This window comes from Netta rufina (assembly GCF_964035555.1).
Source record: "Netta rufina genome assembly, chromosome: 8".
NCBI lineage: Eukaryota > Metazoa > Chordata > Aves > Anseriformes > Anatidae > Netta > Netta rufina.
The window spans coordinates 12,769,049-12,782,203 of record NC_140131.1 but is presented as its reverse complement, the minus strand read 5'-3'; positions in this window follow the sequence as shown (position 1 = coordinate 12,782,203).

The window sequence follows — 13,155 nt, the reverse complement described above, 5'->3', positions numbered from 1 at the left end:
TTCTCCATGCACACTAAAGAACAATACAATCCTTTTCTCCCTGCCCACACATGCTTTATGTAATGGGAGTAATTTCAATTACAGCACATCTCTACTCCTGCTATTTCCCATTTCCAGAAACACACAAAAAAACTATTTTTTAGTCATTTCTAGAAGTGTGCATATTCAAAATATCTCTTGATTACTCTTTACGCCAGTGAACTGCATCCAAAACCACTTCACTTATCTTTTGTTTTCCATGGCAACATGATTTTTAGCACTTTCCAACACCATTTTCTAATGTCTGAAGAGTCGCTTCCTCCCTTCCATCACTGGTGGTCACTCCCTGTCACTGTCACACTGTGAGGTTATTGTTGATATCTTGAAACTGTTCCCTGGGAATGGCAATTAAAAATCTGCTACTCCATCTAAAATCCCAAATACTCAAATTTGAATTTAGAAAATTGGTACAGAAGATAAAGGTTGAGGAAGGGTAGCAGAAGAAAGTGAAGACTGAAGAAGGCAAATGGGACATTCTATAGGTTAACTAGGAAAGATTTATTTTATTTTTATTTTCAAACAAACCTCAATTTTTTATTCCCTCAAAATCAGCCTTTTTGCCCCTTTTTTAAAATACATTTTGCTTATTATCTTTCTGAGTGTCTCTCTGCCTTTTTCTGTGTCCCTCCTTCTTTTCCTCTCTCCCTCCTTTCTTCTCCATTATTTAGTTTGAAAATAATTTTCCTAAAACATTTAGCTATCTCATTTTACCTATTCAGTTTAGGATTTTACATCAATTCTTAGACCTGTATATATATATTTTTATATATATATATATATATATATATATATCCTCTCTAAGGAAGTCTGCCTTTGTTATTCCCTTCCTATATGAAGTTTTTCAGTTTTTTCTACCTTTATTGTCTGTGTTCAGATGGGACATTCAGATGCATTGATTAGAGATGTGCAAATTCTTGGGGGCAGAAAGAAAAGATCCCTGAAGATTTTATAACCCAGTAGTGCATAAAACAAATTATCATGCTTTTCTTTTAAAGGGCAGAGGGAAGAATGGAGCCACCAGTGTTCTCCAGCAGTTGTTCCTTCCCACCAGCTGGTGTTGGAGGTGAGCCTAGAAAGAGGTGACAATTGCATTGTGTATCTGCACTTTGAATGGTTTTTCTAGTGAATGCTGCATTTGCATAGAAACAACTGCTGCATTGAAATATACTTTCAAATACACAGGAAACCTATTTTGCTTGTGAATTTTCAAGTCATTTAGGTGACCACCATGTTTCAGGTCACATCAGAATAGAAAGTCTCCCAGAAGCTGGCTGTGGCCTGTCATTATTTGTGTCTATGAGACCTCATGTTACAGCTGAAAAAACACTGAAAATGGGGCCCATGTATGTTTTTAATCCCCCTTCTTGCTCCCACCAAAAAGATCTATTTTTTTTACTGCATTAATATTCTTTCCTATTTTTCTCCTAATAAGCTTATCTTGCTGATATTTTGACTAAGCTCATGTTGTATTCAAAACTCAAAGTTTCCTAATTAAAGTCCAATTCCAGTATTCCTCCTTAGATATTCAGTGCTTCTGCACACTGTGAAGTAAGATATTTTTAGAAAATATGGGCCACTTAATTCCCGTTAAGTTTTGTATAACAGATGGCATAGTTATTTGATTTATGCATTCACCTTCACGTGGCCCTGCTGACTGCCAGGTTTTTTTAAACCTCTGAAATTCTTTTTTGTTATGCACTGAAACTTCACCCTTTCCACTGCATGAAATATTAGTTTTACTTAGAAAATCTAACTGCGTGCAATTTTCATGTTACTAAAATTGTGCACGGTCTGGTGATTAATTGTATTGTCTTGATCACAGTCTCAGCCTGATGTTCAGGGCTCATTACGGTGGGAGGAATTCAGCAGAACACGAATCTTAACCAGGTGTGGCTTATTAAAGTGGCAGTGCCCAATTTAAAGACTATAAAAGATTTGTATCAAAATTGATGCTTTTGGCTACTTTCCCCTCCCAGGATCGTAGAGATGTGATACAAAAAGGACAATGTAGCTTGCCCATGAAAATCACTCACATACATCATGTGAAAAAGCAGCTGAGATCTGTTCCTCCCTTGAGTGGGAAGAGTTGCAATATACCTTCAGTACAGCACATTCATACCAAATATCGTCAAAACTTTCCTAAGCTTGACATAGATTACACTTCCAAATGCACTGTTTACATTATTTACTGAATCATGTATTTCCCATCTCCCAGGAAAATGTTTTTCTTTCCTCCAAAGATGCCCTTACAGCACCAGTACAAGAGCTGCAGAGAGGTAGATCTTGTAGGAAGGAAGCTATCAACAGCTTTTACTGTGAATTCAACTCAGACTTCAAATTTCCATTCCATGTTTTGTGCAAACTAGTCTGATGTGGGGAAAAAGTGCATGGGGGATGGGGGAAGGAGGGAGGAGAAAACTTTTTAATATCAGGTGAGCTTATCTTCACCCTAGTTTGAGTGCAAGATTTCTCTCAGCTGATGCTAATATGCTAGTGATACACTGTCAGGTGGCCAGTAAGGCTCATTACCTACCAGAGAAACAGTGCAGCCTGCTGTTCGCACACATTTGGGGGAGCTTTCAGAACAGAGAAGATTTAAGTGGGATTGTTTCCCCACTCCTACGCTTTGAATAAGCCTTGTAACTTGGGTGTGCTTTCATTGCTGTTGTGAGGAATTAATGCCTGATACTTCCCTGCTTCATAAATGTGAGTAAGGCTTTACACCATCTCGCAATGAAAAAGTCTAGATGAAGGAGTTACATTTGAGATTGTAGCTTGCTGCCATTTCACCTTGCTCTGTTGGTGTCAGGTGAAAGTATCAAATGCAGCTATTCATTGGGTGTTGTGTTTGAAGTAACTGTTCCTTATAGGTCAGTGCCAGCTTGTGCTTCCTTAATCCTAAAATGTATTTTCCCACCATTAGGAATGAGACTGGGTGTGCTGCAAATCTTTTAGGAAAAAAAAAAAAAAAAAAAAGGCTCCTGTGACATTATTTATTACTGTAAAAGATTTGATTTCATGACAATGCTCATTTTTTCATAGGATGTGCCTCTGAAGTGCTTATAAGGAGAAATCATTCTGGGAACTCCAACACCTTAGTATAAACATTGACTGTTTAAAGATAGTTAGTAAATAATATGACTAGGTTCCTTGTCATCAGGGAAAGCAAGGAAAAAAGCCAAGGATCTTTAAAATGTGCTTAACGCTTAATCGCCAGCAAATCCAAAACTTTCTGCAAGGTGATATTTTCACTTTTTTTTTTTTTTTTTTCATATTCTACATTCTTTAACACTAAAAGAGCTGCAGGCAAGTGGAATACCTTGTTTCATGTCCACAGGAAGAGTAATCTGAAACATTTTCAGGGGTCATTAAAGAGGAGGAAGATGATAACGAGGAGCAAGTAATGACAAGAAAGCCATTAGAAATGTAGGTTATCACTTCAGTGTCTTGTCTTCAGAATGATCATGTCTGACTTCTACTTAATGCTTAGAAGTTAGGGGTGGGGTGGTGTATATTTGCTGAAGGAGGTTCTTTATTCAGAGGCTGTGTGTGACAAGTGCTTTGATCCATTAATTACATAAGGCTGATCTAGAATTTTGGCACTGGTTGGTAACTGGTATTCCTTATCTGGAGAGGAGCATACCAGTCAGTGGAAAATCAGCTTTACCAATAGCTGTTTTTATGGGAAACTCAAATAAGTGGTCACTGCACCGAGCCTGGCTGAATTTAAGAAGAGATTGGACTGTGCACTTAGTCACATGGTCTGAACTTTTGGGTAGACCTGTGCGGTGTCAAGAGTTGGACTTGATGATCCTTAAGGGTCCCTTCCAACTCAGGATATTCTATGATTCTATGATAAGTATGATGAAGGACAATGCCTCCTAGAGCTGGCAGCCTGGCACAGGCTGCTGAGAAAGGGAATTTCCTGGCAGCAAGGGCTGAACCAAAGGTAAGGTGGGCATCCTGGCAGGCTTTAAGTAAAGGACGGCATGCTGGAAGGCTTAAAATCTTTCCATGGAAGCAGCACCTTGGGAGTTAGTGAGCCAGCTCTGGTGTAACATTATAAATAAAATGTATACCTGAGGAAAAGCAGCATCCTCTCAAAGACTAGGAGTATTATCTCAGTGAGCAGGAAGGGGAACACTGGGGGGGATTCTGGCAACACCATCTTCAGGTACGGTGAGCTGTCCTAAGGTGCAGCAATGTTGTCTGCACTGTGTGTGAATTACACTGCTGGGTTCCCATATAGAACTGCTAGCAGTACAGTAAGATTACCTGCCCCACTCCCAAGCCTATAATTCATAATTCTTATGTGGGCTATTCCTTTTACTGCCTTTTAGTGACTGGAAATCTAGAGACTGTGGCTGGTGTTGAGGTATGTGTTTCTTTAAGAAGGTGCTCTATAGAGATATCTTAGAATTAGCATGCGTATCATGAGACACAGAGGTTGCCATGGTAAGTACACATTTTTTAATTGAATAGCAGACTAATAGGCACATAAAGCCTCCATAACTTGTTGGCACATAAATTACCTCTCCAGGGGCTGTAAGCAATTAAACATACTTCTCTGAAATTCTTTCCAAGTTTTTTTTCTCTGTTTTTGTTTAGATCAGAGCCTCTCGTACTTCTTTCTCTCTTTCCCTCAACAATGCTATTTGGCTTTCTTTTGTCCCTTTTAGTATATTCTATCTGTCCTGATTTCTCTTGAATGTCATACACTTCACAGAGCAGGGTAATATGGAGGGTATCAATCTATAAAAGGGCTCTGGTTGGTGGATTTTTTTGTATAATTTGGTATTCTTGGAATTTTCTGGGTGCAAAATAGTGTGGGGCTTATGCAGTATTACTCTTCTGTTTGGACAAAGAATTGGCCATTAAATCCCCAAAGTTATGTTAAAATTAAATACGTGCATTTATATAGTACAGTCTAAGTAGGTGTTTTAATAGTCACCTTCAAGCAGCTCCCCTAATGCCATACATTTGCCACATAACATAAGTTTATGATATTTTGTAACTTTAGAAAGCAGAATAATGCTGGTGTAAATCTTGGTAATTTATTTTGCTTCATTTGATCTATTCTGTTTCGAACTCTCTGGCTAAGAGGTCCTTTGTTTTTCTTTTTCCTGACAATACTTTTCACATTGGTCGTAGTTTTTTGCTCTTCCAGTACTGTAATGTACTGTAATGTACACCATTTGCCTATGCACATTGTTTCTAAAGTGTACATTTGCTCTAATCTCCTCAGTGATAACAATAAATCACAAGCCGAGGGCACTGCCTTCTCATTCCAGTTTTTAAAGATTTTTTTTTCCTGGTTACACAGTTTTTACAGAGAAGCAAATAGAATGTTATTTGTTCTTGCTCATACCTCAGCTATTTTTAGAACCCATATTGACAAATTTTCAAGTAGACATTGTATTTCATAAAGAGCACTGCCCTGAAATCACTGTGGCTTGAACAATACGAAAATTCAAGACTCCAGGAGGCCAACGCAACAGGATATCCATAAGTTACAACGCCTACTTATCAACAAGGGGTGAGCTTAACAGTCTTGTTCCTGGCTGTGACAAGTGGTGAGCAGAATTCTTAGTGTGCAGTGAATAAATGCACCAGATAACTCTGAAGAAAGATTAGGTGCAGCTGACTTGGTCTGTTCCTTTGCAAAAATCAAGAGCAATTTGAAGCAATAATGACTGATAGTTTTCCTCAACTGTCTTGACTTTTATCCTATTGCAGTACAGAGTTCATCCACCTTTGTTTTTTTCTTTGATTTCTGTGTTCATTTTTTATGATGTTTATTTTTTATGATTAAAGTGGTCTTGTCTTGAAGGAACAGATGTGTAGTCTCCTTTTTTAAATCTTTTTTCTGAGTAGTTCAAAGACACCTTTAACAGCTTGGAACAAAAGGAAATTATTGTACAGATCAAGGGATTACAAAGCAATGTTTTTACAGAGTTAAAATAAAATATAAACAGCTGTTGAGAGATGAACAGTGCAGAGACAGTTGTTGCCAATTCATTAATACCAACACAAATCCACTCTGTTTATTATGTTTTTAACCCACGTTTGTCAATAGGGAAAATGGTCTTAATTTGAACTTGTAAAATAATGAATGTATATGAGATAGGTTCAGTGTAGAGATTTGAGAATACCAGGATGACTAGTGGTTGCCGTCTGTGTAAACAATATTTTCTAACAGTGTAACAAGCAATAGCTCATTTGTATCTTTGCCCCGTTAGCCCAAACAATTAGTCAGTGTTTGTAGCCTTATAGGCTTATATGCATTAGGAGGGGAATGGTGTGTGTAGGCAGCCACGTGTACTAGTACAACCCAGCTCTAGGTGGAAGAAAATTTACAGTCAGTTCCTTGAATGCAACAGAAACAAACCCACTGCCAGGCCTCTGAAATGGAGCTGTCTCTGTGCTCTCTGGTTTATTCACTCAATGGCTTGTCTCTCTGCTGGTTTCTCTTCCAATCACATTCAGCCTGCCTGAGTGTTCTTCCCTTCCATTTTGGTATGGAGCACTCTGAGCATCTCAGCAGCTCCTGCAGCCATTGATTTGGGTGGCAATTTCATGTTTCCTTCTTGCTGCAGGAAGACGATGAAGTGCTCCCTCCCCTCAGCAGTTTGCAAGAGGGATATTCCATAATCCCATGGGTGTGATCAAATCGGTGCCATTGAATGGGAAGCTTGGTAGCTTTTATTAACAATTTACCATTGCAGAATTTCTTTGATATACACTGTCCAGCACACTGTTTTCTAATGGAGTAAATAATAGAGAAAGGTGATGGTGATCAGGTTTGATTTCTTTGAGCCATATGACAAGTGCAAAGAGAACAGACCTGAGACAAGCTCAAGTAGCACTTCCTCATCCCTTGCTAAGAGTATTGCCATTGCATAAAGACTTGTAGCTAAACACAAGTTCTATGGAATTTCAAATATAGGACAAAATATTTTGTAACAGAGTAGTAAACTACATCAGGCTCTTACACAGCTGCAAGATTACAACTCTCATTATTAAAAAAAAAAATCAGTGTATGGTTATAACAATTTTCATGTTATAAATTGCATAAATTTGGCTTTCAACTAGATGAGATTTTTTTTTCAGCCTGGAATATCTTACTGTCTTTCTATACCTGAAAGGTATACAACAAATTGATAAGCTACAATTCTGAGAATTGTAAGTACTGTAGCTAATAGTCCACTCTGAAGTTTTTTCTCTTTGGAAAAAGCTTTCTGTAATTGAATGGACTTAGATAAAGCTTTCTAAAGAATTTCTGAGTTGTCTATCACTGTATACTAGAGAATTACAGTTTTCACTTTTGTACAATCACTTCTGAAATGTTTTTATTTGCTAAAATTGAAGTCATACAGGTCTTCAGGTTTTACAAGGTACAGATTTAGGTTGATGTTAATAGTGTTGGCTGCTCTCTTTCTAGAAATTCATTAAATCAGTTTATATAATCTCTAAAAGATCTTTCCAAGTGTCAGTGTTCTTTTTCCTGAAAAAGGATACTTGCCAGATATAATAGCATTTAAGAACAGGATCCCAAAATGCAGGGTTTGGTGGGATTTTGTGTTGTTGTTGTTGTTGTTTAGTCTTGTCAATATTAAGCATATGTCCCTGAAGGAGGCTTACAGGGTTTTAAACACTGCACATTGGCTATCATATCCCTGTTTTGCTGGAAGCAATCAGCAAAAAGGAAGTACAGGTACCAAGCTTACATAGTGATGAGTTATTTCTATGGACACATCTGAGGGCACTAGATTTTCATTAAACTGAAGCCTTCCAGAAGCCTCTCCCATGGTGCGACCTTTGTCTTCCTTGCTGTTCTGTTGGGATTCCCCAAAATACCTGTGTGTTATCATAGACATGTAGACCTTGTTCAATTTGTTTTGGATGAGCTGTTAAACCATGCTGCACTCTGTTAGCTGAAGATTAGAATTTAGGCTTATTTTAGCTAGAGTAAAAGCAATCACAGTATCAATGCCAATTTACACTTTCTCTTAGTCCATCTTTTCAGTACAAAAAATGTATTAATTTTAAAAGGTAGATTTAAATTATAAAGCTTTTTTAAATATGCAAGGCCTGATCCAGATGCTTTTACTTGTGCTGAATAGGACTTATATTGAATAAGATCAATTCTTAACTTCATAACAAGAATAATAATCTGGCTCCTATTACTTCTTGAGGTGGAGGTATTCAATGAAAATTTTGTATATTCAGGTTGAGGTAATTTGTTCAATCAGAGGTGAAAAAGTGGTATGTGTATGATGCATGTAAGCATAAGGAATGAACTGCGGATTACCATCAAGGAAACTCTCTCAGTGCTGAACTTCCTTTTGGGAAGAAAGAAATGTAAGAAAGAACATTAACTGTTTAAACACATGAACAAAATCTTGCTGTAAAAAGTAATTAAGATACACGCATCTAGTGTTCTTTGCAGATGAAAATGAGATAATGCAGATGGGAGGTGTAGAAAGAGGCATTTAATACTTAGCAACTGAGTGATGTGTTTATTGACAAAATATTCCAGGCATGATACTCATACTGCTCCTACTCATACCCTTAATAGTTGATTTTCTGTGGGAAATTCTGTTCTCCCCAGTGAAAGAGGAGACATAAATCTTGAGCGCTTCATCAAAACTCTGTCACCACTCAGCATTTCACTTGGCTTAAATAAGCCAAATTAACGTGCCATGGGAGACTTAAAAGACAGTTTTCCCTGTGCCCCCAGGTGTTTCTTCAACTGTAAAAGAATTTAGCCATGTTTTATCAGCAACATTAATAGTAAGTGCTTACTTGGGAGTCCTTCCTGCAAATGTACATTTCCTTCTACTAGCATTCTATGATGACTCTGATGGAAAGGTAACTTTTTCCCTGTTAAGATATCTGAAAGTCTGAATATTGCTCTTGCTATTATGGTGGCCTGAAATAATCTCTATATATTAAGACAAGCTGAATTTACAGTAAATTTGTTCTTAAGCATATGTTCTTGGTAACCTCTTTACTTTTCAAAAATTATATATAAAAATACCTTATTTTTGCAATATTTTACTTAAGGCATATTATGGAAACTATAAAACATCCCTTTCCATAAACCTAGATCCCCTTAAAATGTGTTATTTTAGGTACTAGGACAGTCTCTTCAAAATTTTCCTCTTCTGAAATCCTAAACTACTTCTAGAATATACTGATTACTACCTCACCCAAAGTTGTGTGATTTTGTTCTGCTCTGACATAAATGGACGTTTGTAACCTCCTGGTTTACCCAGCAAGAACCACGAGGACAGGTGGGAATAGCATGGACACTTCTTAATTTTCATTGTAATGTAAGGACAGTGGTTTGTAATGAGGATAGTTTTTATCTGGCTTGCATCTACATGTACATGCTTTTCAGTTTCATACTGTGAACTTCTACTAAACACCATAAACATCAAAATAAACAAAAAAATATCCATTAATGTGTGTGTTCTTAATTTTCTAGGTGTTTTCCCACATTCGGTATTTAAATGTTCTGTTCTTGACACTGAATTCCTCTAGGCAATTTTTGGAAGCTTCTTTTTAAAATTATGAATTGTGAAATGTTTGTTACTTAAATGTTTGTTGCATGCACCAAAGGACATGCTTGTGCTATTTACTCTGTTTGCCACTAATTTGTTCTGAAGTGTGTGAAAGTTGCTATTCAGGAATGAAGGAAGTTTCAGTACTAGATTTTAAGATGGTGTTAATGAGAAGAATCTAGAGGGGAATTTTCCCTATGTGACTTGCGTCGTTTAATCACTTCTGAAACCAGACAGGTTGCTCTGATTAAATTTCTACAGAAGCTAAGAAATAATAGATCTTTAGTATAATGGCAGTTAGTGTTTCTCCATCATGGGACAATGTTGACAATGTAAGAATTTGGGGGTAATATAAGACTTACTGCACTCCTCTCAGGCAGCAGAGCAATTCTGTTGGGCCTCGTACATTGAGGTCATGCTAGATTGACACTTGAGCAGCTCATTACCACCTGCCCAAGCAATTAACAACCTATCTGTACCTTCAGGTTTTCTCTGTTCGGGTAGTTCATGGCCTTTTAAGCTTTTTTCACTTCTACTATTTCTGAAATTATTCTGGGGACAGAGAGTTGTGGGAGCGATCGGTTGTTTTTTATTATTGTTTTTGCTTGTTTTGCCTTATAGACATTGTGGGCTTCAAAGAAACTTTAAAATATCATGTTCAACACAATTACAGTAAAATGTTTTTATGATGTATAGCCTGTCATAAACTGACAAATATAACAAACACTTGCTCTAAATATTTTTAATTTAAACATGGTAAGATAATGCAATTTCATAACAAATTACATTTATTGATACCGACTGAGAACTTACATAATTTGAAACAAAATGACAAGCCTTGTCAGAGAGCCACTGATTATTATTTGCAACAAGATTTGTGTTCTATTTGTGCAGTGAATATTTCAAATAACATAATCTTCTGACACATTTTTTCTATTTTAAAACAACTTTTATTCCAAAATAGTAAACATAGATGTGTGTGTTTCAGGGCACAGAGCTGAGTCCTGCCCTGTAATGAGGTTTTTTTTGCCCTCCTCTTTAAGAACTTAGGGAATTGAACTGTGGCAGGGCAACATTTCTGGTATACGTCTTCATGGTGGGCTGACTTTCATTGTTTTTGTCCTTTCTTCACATATATGGATAGCATCTAATACAATATGAGAACTAACACTATCCTCAAGAGGAAGTAAAATGCAATATAACTGCTAAGCCCAGAAACAAGATTGCCCAGAAGAAGGTGTTGGTGGAAGACAGATGTTCTGGCAATCCCAGATGTCTGCTCCAAAAACAGAAAGGAACCCCCATCTTCTCTCCTCTGAAGGAGTGCATTACATACGGGAGCAAGTTACTTCCTCAGGGCTCCTTAACCAATCTGACTGTTTTGACTGTGTATTATCCAAGTGATTTTATTTTTAAGGCCCACTATGTAACATCAAGCACATCATGCTTTCAGTGCCACACTCCAAGAAGTACAAGGTTGTGTACATATTGTGACATACAAGACAACTTAAATAGCAGGAATTAGTCAACATCTGCTTTAAAGACTCTTGATTGTACACCTGGCTCTGTGTATATCTATTTCTCTGGAACTTCCAGAATTAAGACAGATCCTCATGCTGCAAAGACGCCCTTTAATGTGACACAGGCAATGTCTCTGGCTATAGTTTTTGTGCATCTGGTGCATGACTCTCTCAGGCTCCAGTCCCTCTTAAACACAAGATAATCCTTTTCCTTGTGACAGGTTTCTCATTTCAGGTGCTTTCAGTGTAACAACCCTTGCCATCCATTGAATCAATAACTTTAAAATAATATTGTTGTTCCCTTCTGAATGTAGGTCCAAAGCTGCAATCCAATGTAAGATGAATATCTGGGAGGAAAAAGGGTAAAAGAATGACTTAACTGTCATCAGATTGGTTCACTTAAATTGTAAGCTAGACCTCTTGTCATAATTTAAAAATGCAGGTGAATACAAGATACAACCGTTGCTATACAAGAGGTGTAAAAGGCAAAGAATAGGGTAAAACTTCTCCTCTGGATGCCTGTGGAAGTCTGTTGTTAACCTGTTGTTCAACCTTCTTTATTTGGGTGATGTTTTTTGGGGAACTTTGTGCACATTTCCTTTAAACAATACATTTTAGAAATCCAGGAATGTAGACTAACCTCACAGTTGGCTCTTACCATCATGGCTGTGAGATGCTGTGCTCTTAAAAATAAATAAATAATGCCAAACTGCTGTCATCACACTTAAAAGGCACTTCTGAGGTGAAATTCTCTTGGTAAAGGTAATTTGCTGTTGTGCAAGATTTTTTTGGCAAGATTGGACAGCAGAGTGCAACAACGTAGGTCTCTGAAACAGATCAACGTATATTATCTTTTCAGTAAGGCAAGAAGGATAAAAGCTTTCCAGATTCTGTCATGGCTGATGAGAGTCAATGTCCATCAGCAGTAATATTCCGCATAAATGTTTACCTGCACAACAGAGAAAACTGTTAGTGGGGAATATTCCCCCAAATGGTACCACATTTCACATTTTTTGTCTGGATTCACACTCCAAGATAGAATGTGTGTTTGCAGTGGATTGTAATACCAGAATCGTACTTGAATTTTAGTCATATAATGTGGATTACAGTTCCACATTTCATGTCTGCCTAAATCCAGGATCAAATACAGTTATCTATGATACTGCAGTGTGTATGTGTAAAATGTTGATTTCTGTTTGTCTTCTAAAAAGCCCTCCTGACTGGTTGGTGCCCTCTTGCAGTATGTTCTTCCCAGTCAGAAAGAAGATGGAATGAGATGCGGAAACACAAACAAGAACAGTTTTGTTTGGAGTTCTGAAGGATATTACTGCTGAGCACATCTCACCCTGGTTTACACAATTTTTTAATACTTTTTCTTGATCTTTTTTCTTACTTAAAAAATGGCTGTAAACCATCCTGTTTTTATTTTGATTTTACATAATCATGTTACGACTTTTTTATTGGTGCTAAGAATTGCAGTTTTTTAATTGTCTTTGTTCATCACACATGCAAATTCAACTGTCATACAAATACTATCACAGGTTAGTGCATTCCTCTTGTCAGCATTAGCAGTGACTCTTAGAGGTGTTTTAAAAATAATGCTGAGTAAATACAGACATATGAGATGGTCCTGAAGATGAGGGGATGGGGAGTGGAAAGGGAGAAATGTTTTAATGGGAGCAAAATTGGCTTTTCTTTTTCAAGGGTTGTAGGGCAGGAGTAACAGAAATATCTATCTACAACCACCACCCCACCACCCCAAAAAATTTTTTTTCTTGTTGGACACTATATACTTCTGTGTTTTACTTCTGAAATTTTAATTTATATCTTTTTTTAAGCAATAAAATTTCCATTTTGAAAATGGAAATAATTATTTAAATAATATGACAAAGTGAATTGACATTCCTTAATTTTTCTCCCAATGCATTTTGTTAATGTACATCACAGAACGTACACACTTTTTCATCCCTCACATTTGCATTTATAGCATAACAAGAATCAACAATATAAATTATAAACAGTATATAAAG